Source organism: Nycticebus coucang, chromosome 16, assembly GCF_027406575.1.
Source record: "Nycticebus coucang isolate mNycCou1 chromosome 16, mNycCou1.pri, whole genome shotgun sequence".
Taxonomy (NCBI): Eukaryota; Metazoa; Chordata; class Mammalia; order Primates; family Lorisidae; genus Nycticebus; species Nycticebus coucang.
This window is the reverse complement of record NC_069795.1, coordinates 38,365,548-38,381,802: the sequence shown is the minus strand read 5'-3', so window position 1 is coordinate 38,381,802 and position 16,255 is coordinate 38,365,548. Positions and strand designations below refer to the sequence as shown.

Below are 16,255 nucleotides of genomic sequence, written 5' to 3'. Positions count from 1 at the left end.
TTAAGAACTAGAAAAACTATTTTCTCCTCAAATTTCATGTCTCTAACATTGAATACTCTTACACATTTGATGATGATGCCCAGCGATAGAGTGCCACAGCTCATTAATTTATATTGAAGCACACGTCAGCATTCAATCTGGTGTTTAAACCAAGTCTTTTTTTTTACTTACCCACAGGACACTAATAAAAAAGCATATACACTTCATATCCAGGAATTCTGGTTTTAACCTTCAGTTACTCACCTATAAAAGAAAGAAGGTAGGGGAAGGGAAAAAGAGGAAGGGAAAAAGAGGGAGGGAGGGAGAGAGAGAGAAAAAGGTAATGGTTAGTATTAAAAACATTTAATGTTTCCTGTTACACTTGGGGAGTGTCTTGACATCAAAAGAGCCTTTCCCCAATGCTTTGTACTTTGATATGTATATTTACACTACAATTTTGCAAAGGAAGTTATATTTGAGAATTTTACAAGGTTTTGATTTTTAAAAGGTTTTTATTTTCTATGTCAACATGCTAAAAAAATAAAATAAATCTGGCAGTGAATAATCACTTAGCCATCTGAACATAGAACTTTAATATTCCAAGTGCATTATACTAGACAATATTTTATTGGATTACTTCATTAAAACAAATGTGCTAGCCAAGCATTTGTTCACTGTCATCTAAAGTGTTGATCTTGCTAGTTGACTTTTCCCTTTGGGCCCATCCCTACACTCAAAGAGCTTGGAGTAGAGACACGTCATCCCAAGGGAAGATACAACTTCACTTCTCTAACCTCTGGGAGCATAACCAGCAGAAATTGCTACCCTTCAGTGGTCTGAAACCACAGTTTTCTTTCCAGAACACTTTCTATACAATTTTTTTTCCTGCCTTAAATAAGCATCAAAATGATGAGAATGATTTGGAGTGAAAACAGAAAAGTTGAAATAGAAGTAAAAATAAGGTACAGAAATTATTAATATAATCTATGCTTATATTCATTAAAATGGTATTTCATTCTTTTATCAGATGTAGATGTAGCAACTAATATGCTCATGAATAGAATTACAGAGAATTATAAGATAATTATCTCTCTTCTAGAAATAAAAATAATATAAAAGTAAATTATTTCATTGCCAATAAAAATTTACTTTTTTTTAGGAAAATAGCTATGGTTTTGCACCTTACAATGTCCTAAGCCAGATGAAAAGATTTTATAAGCACTGTTACAATTAATCTTGACTATCAAGTCAGCGTTAGGTGTTATTAGCTCTATCAAGTAGGTATTATTTTTATTAGCTCTTTTTTTTTTTTTTTTTTTTTTTGTAGAGACCGAGTCTCACTGTACCGCCCTCAGGTAGAGTGCCGTGGCGTCACACGGCTCACAGCAACCTCTTAACTCTTGGGCTTACGCGATTCTCTTGCCTCAGCCTCCCGAGCAGCTGGGACTACAGGCGCCCGCCACAACGCCCGGCTATATTAGCTCTATTTTTAAATTAAAAAGTTAAATAATACTAACAGTGGAGCTATTATTAGAACTAAAGGCATTTTCCCCAAATATATAATCAAGTAAATAAAGATAAAAGCCAGTTTTAAAAGAAAATTAATTATATAAAAGGTAATTAATTATATAATATGAATCACTTTGTAGACAATGACCCTGATATTAGAATCAAGATTTTCAAGAGCTGGTATTGTAATATAAATTTTGCTTGCAAAACTATCCCTTTGAAATAATTCTTTAACATAAAAAGCATAGCACATGAAAAAATAAAATTTAGTGTCTTCATACTTGAAATTAACTTTAGATTTTAAGAAGCATACTCTTTAGAATAACCACAAAAAGAGAAAGATGAAGAATTAATATGATGATGTAAATATTCTGACCTTGAACTTTTATAGTATGCATATGACATAATTCAGTGTTTACTCTACTATTATACTGGAGTCGATTAACATATGTGAGTAATATTTTAGTTATCCAATTATTAAAAATTCAAGTTTGATAATTTTTTCACTATAGTATATAGAATGATAAGTTATAATAATTGTGAGATAACATAAACATATGCCCCAATATCCCTACCTATCAAATTAGGATTACACCCTAAACTAAATAAGGTATTTTATTAGAAATCATTTTTAATCCATAGACACTGAAATACATGGATATGTCTCTGACACATGTAGGCAATTTTAAACCTAGTAGAGTTTTATAATGTTGCCTCAAAGTTAATCTCACTTTTTTAACAGTCCTTAACTTCATTCTGTCTTGTCTAATAGTTAATGCTTTGACCTTGAAGTTTGGCTGGCTTGAGTTTTAATACCAATCTCTCACCTTTGGTATTTGTGTGGCATTGAGTAGAATATTTAAAAGATCTAAATCATTTAATTGCCTAATCCTCAATAAGGCCATGAGCCTCACTCATTAGTGGCTCATGGCTGTAATTCCAGTTGCTTGGGAGGTGGGAGGATCACTTGAGCCCAAAATTTCAAGGCAGCAGTGAGTTATGATTTTGCCAATGTACTCCAGCCTAGGTGAAAGAGTGAGACTCTCTGAAACAGTGGTTCTCAACCTTCCTAATGCCACAGCCCTTCAATACAGTTAAACCCACAGATTGAGAACAGCGGCTCTAAAACAAAACGAAACAAAATGAAGAAAAATTAGTATGACCATAATCACCCTTATTAAATGTGGCTTAATAAATATTAGCAATTATTCCTATGCATTCAACAAATATTCCCTGACAGACTAGTTAAGATCCTAGGCTCTATGCCAAAATCTGGAGTTGCTCAGAGTCTAGAACACAGTTTTGGTCCATCAGACATTCAGGAAGTTCACCTGACAAGAGAAGAAATTACCTGTCTCCTGTGTTACTTACAGCCCTTCCTGCTAAGGACTTTTCTGTTAATTATGGTCCCTGCTTGTAGTTATACCTGCCTTGTTAATGGCTTGTCTCACACAGAATCCATCATTAGTTTAAAATCTATTATTTATATCAAGAAGGAGCCAATGGTGGTTGATAGGGAGGGCCCGATTGTTGCATAGCTTGCTGTGTACATAAGGGCTCCATTACACAAGCCTCAAATAATGTAAACTACATAGCAATGATTTTCTTAAAATATATTTAAACCACATCGTCATCCTCCAACTCAAAAGTTTGTAAGTACACATAAATGATAAATAACCAGATCTATTTTCATCTTTTGCCACTAATTTAAAATCCACCTGTTCTTTAAAAATAAACAGTAGAAAAATATGCAAGTGAAATATTTTTGATTATAAAAACTTTCATACCAAATTAACTCACTAGCAAAAAGTTGTTTAATTTAGTTAATACACCCACTTGTATTGTTAGTTATGCCTATAATAGATATCTCACTCCTTCTCCCAAATATGATCCAAGAAATGCTACCAAGTAATGATGATTAATAATGAAATAATTAATATTAATACATATAAGAACACCTGAGGTGAAGGGGTGTTTGTTCCTTTGTGAATAGAATCAGCAGTGAAATCAGAAGGGAGCTACTGCCACAGATGGATGATTAACTAGGCCATCTGTGTGAAGTACGTTTTTATCTCCCTAACAATGCCCTGGAAACAACATCATTTATCCTAAAAAAAAAATTGTGAGGCAGTATAACAGGGCCCTGCCTAGGCGAGCAAGGTTTCCACTGGATAACAACAGGTAACAATAGAACCTGATGTGGTTGGAGAGCTGATGACAACAGGTGCAGGCTTACATACCTTGAGCATCTCCAGGATGCTCCATGTCACACTGGTTCTCAACCTGTGGGTCGCGACCCACAGGAACTGTATTAAAGGGCCACGGCATTAGGAAGGTTGAGAACCACTGCATGAAACAATACAGAGTAGAATCAGAGCTTTTGGTGCGGTTGCTTACAAGATCAACTTTTAGAAATACTCTTTTATGTCATTCATTACCAAATAGCACTATAGTGATAAAAAAAGGCAAAAAGGAGGGAAAAAAGTAAGTATAAAAGAACATCTGCAGGGCGTGGTGGCTCACGCCTCTATAATCCTAGCACTCTTGGTGGCAGAGGCAGGTGGATTGCTTGAGTCCACGAGTTCAAGACCAGCCTGAGCAAAAGTGAGATCCTGTCTCTATAAAAAATAAAAAAACAAAAACAAACAAACTAAGGTAAGAGGATAGCTTAAGCCCAAGTTGGAGGTTGCTGTGAGCTATGATACGATAGCGCTCTACCCAGGGTGACAGCTTGAGACTCTGTCTCAAAAAAAAAAAAAAGAAAGAAAAAAGAAAGAATGTTAAGGGATAAATTTAGAGATAAATCTTGTCATAAATGGGATGACATCTCAAAATAATATATACTCATAATGAAATTGCGATGAAAATTTTAACACAATTTTGAGGAAGTTAATGAGATTATTATAAAATCTAGATTAACAAAATAATTTCTATAAATATCTTCATAAATTATAAAAAGATCAAATGAAATCAAATGCAGTGTTTGTAATAGGATATCAATTTTGTGTTTTGTAATTTATCATTCTAACTATTTATAGTTCATACATCAATTTAGAGCATGAACACTTATACTCAATTTTAGGAAGCTATCATGTTAGTATTTTATTGATAGTCCATTCCAAGAAAAGTCATAAGTAATAAGAATTTACAGGTGCAATACAGATTTATCACTCAACTCCATGGTGCAGAGGTCTCAGTAGGCCAAATCTTAATCTTCCACAATGCAAAGCAACAATTGATCAAAAGGAAGTGTAGCAAATGGTTGTGGTCAGGAAATGTTCAGTGTTATTACAGTGGTAATGTCAAAGAGCCATCAACATGAGTAGATTGAGCTCAGGAGCATCAGACCAGACTGAGTAAGAGCAAGATGCATGTCTCAGTTAAAAAATAGGGGAAGGAGGGAGGAGGGTGGGGGCTAAGTTATGGCATGTGACACACCTTTTGGGGGCAAGGCACCATTATAAGAGGGACTTTACCTAACAAATGCAATCACTGTAACCTGGTTCTTTGTACCCTCAATGAATCCCCAGCAAAAAAAAAAAAGGTAGAAAGAATAGGTGGGCATTGAGGCAGGTGCCTATAGTCCCATCTACTTGGGAGACTAAAACAGGAGGATCACTTGAGCCCAAGAGTTTGAAGTTGTTATGAGCTATGATGATGCCACAGCACTCTACTCAGGGAGACAGAGTGAAACTCTTTAAAAAAAAAAAAAGAGATTCCATATAGTCCATATTTAGTTTCATTTCAAAGTAGGAGGTAGCTATTTTTTTAGTTTACACATTTGGTTTCTAACTCCCATTGCCAGATTATAGATTAAGGAGGATGAGAGAGAGAGAGATTGAGAGAAAGATCACTAATAATGCAAATCAGAGAATTGAGGTTTGAGGGCATGACAGTCATATCCATTGTTCAGCACACAGCCAAGGAGCTGACAGATTGTATTAATGTATTCAGTTAATGTATTCTATTTGACTGTTATGTTTAAACAGTCATTTAATTAGAACACCTCATTCTCCCTCTGTGCAGTTAACAGGGTTTGTTATACTCTTGTGAACATGTTTGCAGTTGCACAAAACTGAAATTTCTGCTCTTGAAAAAGTTCTACCTTGTATAAAAGAAGCGTAGGTAATATGAATCACCATCATGACCAGTATTTACAACATGCCTGTTTTTTGGGCACTTTTGGACATTTACAACATAATGGATAAGGTTCTATCCATGATAAAGAAAAAAGCATGAAAGCCTTATAGCCATAACTAAGAAAAACATGAATTTATCAGAGTTATAGTTTTACATTTTACATTTCCATAGTTTACAAAATGTACATCATTTCATTTAATTCTTATAAACCATTAGAGAAATAAGAATGATAATTATTCCATTTTTACAGCTGAGGAAATTAATATTTAGAGAGATTAGGAAGTTTGTTTAAATGTATCCAGTATGTAGCAGATGTAAAGTTTCATGTTTCAACTTTAAATTCTATAAATTCCATAATATAAGTCCCAAGTTTTAACTTTAAATTCTATAAATTCTCTATTATGTTATGCTGCTTATTTAGTATTTCAATATAGATATTTTTATACTAAAAGCAAAAATGTACACATATTATAATTGAAGGTAAAGAGAATTTGAGATAGGAGATGGTAAAATGTAACATAATTTAGTGGTTAAATATTAAATACAGGGGATGTATAATCAAATTTTTAGACCCTGCTCTACAATTTAGCATATGTAGAACCTTGGGGAATTTACTAATATCTATATAACCCAGATAACTTGTTTGTAAAAGAAAAAATATATAATAGTACCTAATAAAGTGGTAAATTTTGAAATTAACTGAGATAATTTATGCAGAGCTTTGGAACCATGCTTAGTACAAAAAATACTGGCTAATATTAATTGTACATTGGGTTGATGAAAGCAGTAATAACACAGATGTATTTGTAGAATTATACATTGTTTTTATGGATAAAAATTTTTACTGTTTAATCAATACTTTGAATTTTTTTTAATCTAGAGAGTTGACTATTAATAGTATATTAATATGTTCTAATTTGACTAATAATAACATTTTCATGAGACAAATCAGATTAGCAATGCAGTCTGAAATATTTTTCAAGAAGAATCCTAAACCATGGAAGATTTAAGTTATTACCAATAAAAATGAAGAAAAATATTCTGCTGCTCATTAATTTCAATTAAATTGATTAAATCTCACCTGCGATGTCTAATATGTATAAGGCAATAGGAAATTTTATCTTTGGATAGAAAAATGAGACCATATTAATGTATTTTTGCATAAATATTATGTATATATTTTATTGTTAGGGTAGCTTTAAATTTACTAAAAACTGGTACAGAAAGTACAGAGATTCCCCATATAACCCCCTCTCCTGACACAGTTTTCCCAATTATTTCTATTTTGCATTAGTGTAGCACACTGCTCACACTAAGTAACAGTGACACACTAGTATAAATTAAAATTATGTTTTCCATTAGGGTTGGCTCTGCTTTGTAAAGTTCTACAGTTTTTAACAAACTCATAATGTCACGTATCCACCATTAGTTTCACTAACCTATAAATTCCTTGTACTGCCTCTGTTCAGCCCTTCCTTGATCCTCTGAAGCCCTGACAAGTATTGATTATTTTACTGTCTCTATAGTTTTGCTTCTCCCAGACTGTCATATAGTTGGAATTATAAATAACATTTTTAGACTGGCTTCTTTCATTTAGGAAAATGCATTAAAGATTTTTCAATGTGTTTATATGGCTTGATAGTTCATTTCCTTTTATACTGAATAATATTCCATTATACAGATTATCAACATTTGTTTATATGTTCAGCTACTGAAAGCCATCTTTGTTTCTTCCAATTTAGGCAATTATGAACAAAGCTGCTATAAAACTGGCACGCAGGTTTTTATGTGGATGTAAGTTTACAAGTCATTTAGGCAAATACAACTGTGATCACTATATTATACATATAGGGAACTCATGGTAGCTTTGTAAGACCTGGCAAAACTTACAGAAGACTACACCATTTTGTACTCCTATGAGAATCTCTGTTGCTCCAAGTCCTTGTCAGAATTTGACATTGAAGATCACAGCCGTTCTTGGGAGTGTGAAATTCTGTCTCATTGGCGCTTTCATTTCCAATATCCTAACAGTATGTGGAGTTGAGCATTTCTTCATATGTTTATTTACTATCAGTATATTTTCTTTGCTGAGATGTCTATTCAGCTTTTTTGCCCATTTTTTAACCACTCGGTTGCTTGTTTTTGTATTAAACGTTGTGCTGTTTTTATATTTGGTATGTAAGTCCATTGGCAGACACGTTTGGCAAATATTTTCTCATAGTCTGTGGCTTGTCTTGTCTCCAAATTTATTAAGTAAAATGTTACAAAGGATTACAAAGCTATTCATTATGCCTGTTAGGAATTACAAATGTAGCTAATCACAGAGGAAGCTTTGTGAAGGTGGTATGTATGTTTTTATGAGGTGTGTGATCTTCTACATAAAGTCTTGCTTTGGTATTTTCTAGATATATCTTTGAGCTACTCAAAGTCTCATTGTGCCATGTATCTTTCCTTGATGGTTTTAAAAATAGCCTGAGAAACACCTACTGGTGGCTTTGCAGGATGATGACCAATACCTAGTAACAGGGACTTTCATTCTTAAACTGAACATAATCACTAAAACAAATGAAACAAACAAACCCATAAAACAACCTTGAAACTAAACAAACAAAACAAAAAAGGGGGCCAGGAGGGTAGAAATGAAAAACTGAGATGCTTCCTTTGAAAGAAGAAATCCCTTAAATATTATCTATCATTTTTAGAAAGGGGACTTACTTTTTTTCCCCCTTATTTCATTTTAGAACCCTGGGCTTAAAAATTGAAAAGCTACCTATTTTACCTCTTTTTTTGGAACACTGGGCAATAAAGCTCCCAAAAATAATATCCTACTTCTGTGTCCTTTATGGAACCCAGGAGGAGAAATATTGACTATTATATCTTGGAGATCCTGGCCTGTGTTTATCCTCCCTGAGCTGCCTTTCCTTCCTTCTCTCTCTCTCTCTCTTTTTTTCTTCATATCTGGTTTCTTCTTGATTTCCTCCATATTTAAGTATATTCTACAGAGCTCTTTGAAATTTAGAAAAGCAAGTAGCTATGACAATATAAATGGCAGTGTAGCGATGGCAGCTGCTTCTTCTATGGAGCCTCTCTCCTACATAAAGCTGGGAGACTTTCACAAAATAAAGAAAATATTCGAATTATATGGATGGAAAAATTGCCTTGTTGTTATGCTCTGACACGTGTTTCCACAAAAGTCATAGGTTGGAGTTTTAATCCAAAGTACCTCAGAGTGTGACTATATTTGAAGGCAGACCCTCCAAAGAGATAATTAAGGTAAAATAGGGTAATATAGATAGGCCCTAACCCAATAATGCAGATGTCTTTACAAGAGGAGATTAGGGCATAGAAAACACAAAGGCCAATGGGTGACCATGTGAGGACACAGGGTGATGGTAGCCTTGTGCCAAGGCAAGGAAAACGGTCTCACAAAAAACATCTGCCAATATCTTGATCTTGGACTCTTAGGACTCCTGGCCTTCAAGAGCTGTGAGAAAATAAATGCGTGCATTTAAGCCATCCAGTCTGTAGTATGTTGTTATGGCAGCCCTAGCAAGTCAACACATCAGTTTCTCTCTTGTGTAGGATTATTGGTGTGGGAAGGCTCAAAGGAAAGGCTCAAGTTTATAAGGACAGAAAAGGAAGGAAGGGAAAGAGGGAGGGGAGGAGAGAGGAGAAAAAGAGAAAGGAAGGGAGGGGACCTGAAGGGAGTAAGGAAAGAAGGGAGGAAGAAGCAAGCAAACTAACACAACTCTTTCTCGTACTTAAAATATTTTAAGATGATTACGCAGAACACTTAATTTCTCCCAATTTTTCCTATACCTGTACTATGCGATTGTTAATTCTGTTGGTAATGAGACGTAAAAATAAAGAACAGCAGCAGAAGGGTTTCCTGAAGCAGCTGATGGAGCTTCTCCTTTCTCTCCGCACCTGCTTAGTTAAGCTTTTTTAAGCACAAGTCTATTTGTTATGTAACTGGATAATGACTTGAATGAGTTAACAATTTCACACCTTCTAAGCATAAGGTGAATACTAAGTAAATCACCCGTCTAATATCCTCACGTAGGTCACTTTTATTACCTATAATAGAACAATGAGATAAAACTTGCACTTTCATACTCAAATACTTGATTACTTGCACTAATGAAGGGGATAAGAACCAAAGATAATTGGAGACAGTGTTATTAAGGCTGAGCTATGGAATATGTTTTGTATTCTCATTCCTACATGTTGGATAGCCTAGGAATCCACATACAACTAAATAATAGATGAGTTACAGTATTTAAATACCTAAAGCTCTGTCTACCATCATATACCTATGCCTAAGATTTTTTATAATATATATTTTGTTGTGAATAAATCCTATGGGATTTTAAATCTACCATTTATCAGGCCATGCCAGGACCGGAGAGTGGTGATCTCCTCACTAGATTTCCATTGCTTAATCCCTGGTGGTGTCAGTTGATTCCCGAGCATCAGTTACTGATCTGGGCTAAATGCAGGAAGGTCATAATATCTGGAGGCCTAAATGTCTTCCATCAATTTAATAGCACCTGTTATCCTAAAGATGTGAAAGTTGTCAGAATTAAAATGGAGTCACTAATATTTAAAAAAAAAAAAAAAAAAACTGAAAGGTACTGCCATGGAAAGTGACATAGGGTGGATTCTAGCGCTTATTTGCCCACTAGCAAAAACTATCACAAAAGGCGCAACCCTACACAAAAAAATACTGCCGAAAGGACTTCTGATTAGCAACTGCCTGTCCAAACTTGGATTGGCATCACCTTTGTAACTGAGCTTTATAGTCAAAGAAAATTATCTCACAACAATTAGATAATGCTCCTGTTTCCTTTAAAGACCTTGGTCTTCCTTAGCTCCCTGAATACACCGATAATTTACTATGGTACACATATTTCCTTTGTAATGTCCTACTCATGCATTAATAACTTTTTCTTTTATAGAGCCTCTCTCTGTTTGTTATTCAGGTTGACACAGACTAGTTAAAGCTGGACAATAATGGAAGTTACTGCTAGGGAGATAAGATGCATGATTGGTAAGTTACAGTCGAAATAGGAACAGGACATCTGAAAGTCTTTGTTGTGACAAACAATATTTAATTTTAGAACAGACCTTCAATCCCAGCCCCGAATCTTCCCTAAACAGTAAAGCACACATCCTGCTTTATCAACGTCTTGTTTTTAAATGAAACACAAAAGAACAGCATCAGGTATACATTTTTCCTCATGGACTAAACTAAACCCTTCCAAGATAATAATAATTTTGACTTCCACATATTACCTCGCCATCAATGTAGTCATGACAAAATATTGATTTGCTCCCTTTATATTTTCAAATGGTAATAAAATTTAAGATTTCAAAAGGTATCCAGAGCTCTTTTAGTCCAACTCACTCATATTACAGATGAACTAATTCAGGCCATGAGAAATTTTCATACCTTGATCTGTGCCAATTAAAGAATTAGTGACAGTTGGGTTTGAGGGCAGATGCACTAACTTCTGTTTATCCCCACTTGCCATTATTACCTTTTTCTCCTTTTATTTGACTTTACTTTTCCATTTATGTGATTGCTTGTATTATAATACCTTTACAAATTTACTGTGTTCTCCATAGTTGAATACCTCCCTAGGTCAAGCCCCTCCTTAAGTTGACCTAATTTTCATAGACTGGACATGCATCACATGTACATACTAGTGGAGTTGGCCTAGTTCTTTATGTTGACCATCTCTATATATTGACCAGTTTGCTAGAGTCCCTTGGGTGATCCGCTTATAGAGAGGTTCTATTGAGTTTGGCATGGCTTGCTCCCAATTGCATAAAAACTGGTAAGCATAAAGTATAACTTACATAGCACTCTTTAATGTTCAAAGAGCTTTCCCTAAGATTAGCTCATTTGATTTTTTATTTGTTTTTTTATTTGGTTATTATTTGTTTCTCTATTAAATCAACATTTTACAAGAAATTAAATTGAGTGAAAAAAGTTTGAAATATTGACAATTGGATTTACTTAGTTTTACGTTTGGTGGCCAATTTGACTAATAATGAAATACGTATAATTTTCTGAATTAGGTGCCAACCATACAGCAGAGTAAAGGCCAGGAAGGTGGCGATTGCCAGCAGCATTTTTCCCTCCTGATTTCTATCCTGTTTCAGAGGGTGGTCTTACAGAGCAATGGCACAGGCAACCACATGAAATTTCTGTGATTCAACCATCTTGGACCTACAAAACTGGCAATTTAATGGAGTTCAACATAAGACATTTCTGTCTTGAATGTTTGGAACACTGAAACATTTGGAGAAAAGTAATTTTTCAGTTCTTAAATTCACAGAACATCAAAATGACAGAAGTCTACAGAGGTTTCCTCCTGCCGTTCTTTACTGCAGGCATGAATTCTCCCTCAACATCTCAGGCAGTTTTATTCATCCTGCTTTAAGACATCTAACAATGACAAAGTGTTTTAATTTAAGACAGCTTCAATTTTCAGGGAATTCTTTCTCTGTTTAATTTCTAAGTAATTTACTCATTGATTTTAGTTCTTTCTTCTGCCTTACAGACTCAGTTTAGAGGTATATCCACAGGACAATATGTTCAATATTTTAAAAACAACCATGTTTTTCCTATCCACCCATTGTCCTCTTAAAATTTGAACGCTGATCATTTCTTCTTAGGTATTATTTGAGTTCTCTCATCGAACGGGTCATTGCCTTCTAGTTGTGTCCTGGTTTATTGGTGTCTCTATCAAAATACAGGTTCAATGATTAAACAGAATATTTACGATACGATTTTACTTTAGAAGATTTAAACTTAACATGACTATTATTTTCCTCAGTATGGCTAATATGACAAATAACTACTATCTTCAGATTACAAACACATAGCCTAAATGTTCAATCTGCTCCCAAGGATCTGAACTCTACGTGTGACATTACGGAGACGAACAAAGAAGATTGAGTGTTTCACTTTCTATCTAAATGTGTTGGCACTGACAGACTGTGTCACATTTGGACAGTAGTATAGAAGGCGGAGTATATCGGTCTTTGTCTATATCCTGAGGACACATGTCACCAAATTTCTCCCCCACTCATTATGTTGCTTTAGAGACCACATCATGAATATCATCATCAAAATTGGAACTAATTGGTATTTTCTCCATTGAAATCTTAGGAACTAAAAAAGACCTAGAGATTGCCTGAGGCTCAGAGACAATATCTTTTAAAAACACTATTATTTCATGGGAAAATCTAGGTGGATTTCTAGTGTATTTCCAAGGAATAGGAAACATAAGCATATATTAAAAATCTATTATCAAAATCAAAATTAAACAAATATAATTTGCATTTAATCCATATGCATTATAACTTCTAATATTTAAGGCTGATGATTCTTATATGCATAGTTATTCAAAACTCCATGAAGCTTAAGATACATTTAAGGGAATTCATGTGCCTCGAATGGTATGCCATTCTATTACCATAATATCAAGTCTCCACCTCCATTACAATTCCAGCTACTAAAATGTTCTAGGCCATTATACTCTAACTGTCAAGTGAGTAATGTTTTTCAAATGGAAAATAGTTTCTTTATAGAGGTGAGATGGTGAAACAGTAGTTGTTTTGGTATCATGCAGGTTATAAGAATATTTTTTAAAAATCAATATCAAGGTCACTATGCAGCATATAACCAATTTTATTCACTTTTTGGACTAATGACTACAATTTTCTTTCACAGTAGCATAACAGGGAAATGTAGTTGCTTTTAAGGCTTATTCACTGTATTAGCTTTCTTTGAAATATATGTTGAAAGAAGATACTAGGGTTTTTATATAAAAAATAATGTATATTTAGGTAGAGTTGATGGCTACTTTTAAAGTGACAGTTACCTAAAATTATTGTTGGTAGCACTGTGACATAGCAAGTACAGTTCTGTTTTGAATTGAACAGTTTGAAGTGAACATTTTAGGTTATGACAAGGTCGCTGTATTTTTGTAGTCTATCTCCTAGGGCATTACATTCAGTAGTGGCTGGGTTTCTCAATTCATTACATTTTGCTAAAAAAATAAATAAATAAAAAACAAAACAAAGTTAAATAAAAATCTGTCTGATCTCTGATTACACAAGACTGTTTCTACTGATATACATAAATTTGTTTTCAATGTTCAGTGATATTGTTATAATATTGAAACTTCATTTCTTATTTTTCTGAAAATTGAAAAGGAGGCAATTGCTATAATTCACAGCATTAAGTTTACAAGGACCTAGATCACAAACACTAAATGGTCACAAATGATCTCCCAAATATCTACGATATTTTTGTTTGACTATGTTTCAATAATTGCTATCAAATCATGTTGGTATTAAACATTGTAATTTTTCAAGCAGGAATGACTATTTCTACATGTGAGAAATTTCTCACAAATTTAATATGGAAATGTAGGTAAATTGGTATTAATAATTTCTAAAACATTTCACTTTCATTTACAAATTACGATAAAATTGTGTTAGGCTATAGTTAGATGGTCCTTGGTGTGTGTGTGGACTGAGGGGTACTCACACACTAAAGTGCTCATTTCTTTGATCTCTTATTGCGTTTCACATAACTCTATTAGCCATTGATGAGTTTTCTAGCACTTTTCTACCTTAATTTTAATTCTAGTCCTACATTTGTAAAATTTCTAGGATTACTTTAAAGCTTTTTGAAATAAACATAGTACATGCTTAGTATATGCATATTTGAAAATAAGTCTAAAATAAAGATATAGGTAAATGAGCACTGTTTTGTATAAGCTATTTTTAAAAATATATTCTAGGCATTCTGAAAGTTAATGAACAACTTAATATTTATAAACATATATATTAGTCCCAAAGAAATTGAGAAGCAAGAATCCAATGTACCCAATTCTAATATGAAGCCAGTAGATGATTTTAATATATACCCACGTAAGAGAAAAACTCAAATCAATTCAAGGAGTGAACAGGGAAAGGAGGGAGCAGGGAGAGGGGAGGGGAGAGGGGATGTGGGTTAAAGTGTATGGTACATCTCTTGGGGGCAGGACACAATTATAAGAGAGACTTTACGTAACAAATGTAAACAATGTAACCCAATTCTTTGAACTCTCAATGAACCTGAATCAATACATACATAAATAAACAAACGCGTTAATTATCATATCTGTTCAGTAGCAAAACTGAATATCATGCAATATATTATTTTAATAAATAATGTATTTCCTTTTAATTAAATTATATTATTGCTACTAGGGAGAGAATTATATAATGTAAGGAACATAAATATTAATACCAATTTCAAGAACAAATTTTCTAATTTTAATAATGTTTACCATTATTTTATCATTTTCTTGTATTACTTCCCTCCCATATACAGAATATATTAATCATTGTTGGTCATCACATTTAAAATTTTCTCTGCAGTATACTATAGTACAATAGTTACAATTCTACAAATAATTATCAATACACTCTTTATAGCAGTACAAAATTCAATCAATCTTTTTAGAGGAGCATATTTGTATAGTTCCCATTACATATTCCTATGACCAAGATGTTGACTGAAGAAAGAACCAGGACAATTATATATTTATCTAATATTGGTGACAATTAACTAATATTTGATAGGCATTTGTCAGTCTGAAAAACTAGATTTATTGTACTAAAAGATTTGACTTTGAGGAGTATTTTATCTATAATCTCTAAATTTGGAGGAAAAATATAATCAGTTATTAAAAACTAATTACAAATAGGCAGTTCTCAAATTATGTATGAGTATCTTAAATTTTATCTTAAGACATGAAGTTGAATTAAATTGCTTTAAAAATATTAATAAGCTATTTCTCTAAAAATTATTTATAAATATATTCTTTATAATTTTAGGAAAATTTGTCCATTAAAATATTAGTATAGAAAGGTAGTTATGATCCCAGATGCAGCTTTTCAGATTCCACTGTTGTTCCTAAAATCTAGAAGCCAACCAACAGATGTTGCATGATTTTTAAGAAATAACTTGTAGAGTTCTGCTATGTCAGTTCAGATGTGGAAGATAACCTCTCCTCCCTTATTACTAATTAAAAAAAAAAATATGTAGTATTATCAACCAGCTATTGTTGCTAATGGTTCTAGCTCCTTTACTAAGGCCATGTCCACAGAGGCACTATTCAAGGATTTTCTGAAAAGCTTATGTAAGTAAACAGATGTAGGAAGGAAAAAGTATGATCATTTTAGTTTCTGAAGGTTCATAATAAAAATGTCCCTATGCAATGGAATATAAATTGAAAATAGGCTCCCATAGTTCTATATTTCTTTTACAGTTAATTTCCACTTTTTTTCTCGTTTCCCCATGTTTTTTAGCAAGAAAGGTAGATTCTCTGTATTTCTCATCTGTCTAGTAAAAGGGATGAAACACAAATTCATTCTAAAAATATCACATATTTTCTTTTTAATACATTTTCACACTTTTAATTTTGTAGGTCAAGGAACTGTAGTAACTTTAATGTATGAACTGAGCAGGGAATCTGGCAGCATTTCTTGTGTAATCTTGCATTCTTGCAACCAACCTGCGTGCAATATAAAGGAATACAGCCATGTGTGAGCAAAACTG

At 33.4% G+C, this 16,255-nt stretch overlaps 1 protein-coding gene across 2 annotated transcripts in view; it reads right to left on the bottom strand.

The window, feature by feature from the left end:
- CADM2 (cell adhesion molecule 2) overlaps positions 1-16,255 on the bottom strand; it is a 1,073,247-nt gene that overhangs the window by 822,109 nt on the left and 234,883 nt on the right. For both annotated transcript variants that reach the window (XM_053565552.1, XM_053565553.1), the window contains exon 2: positions 172-243. The gene's annotated coding sequence lies outside the window, so the exon portion shown is untranslated. The remainder of the gene's footprint in view (positions 1-171; positions 244-16,255) is intronic.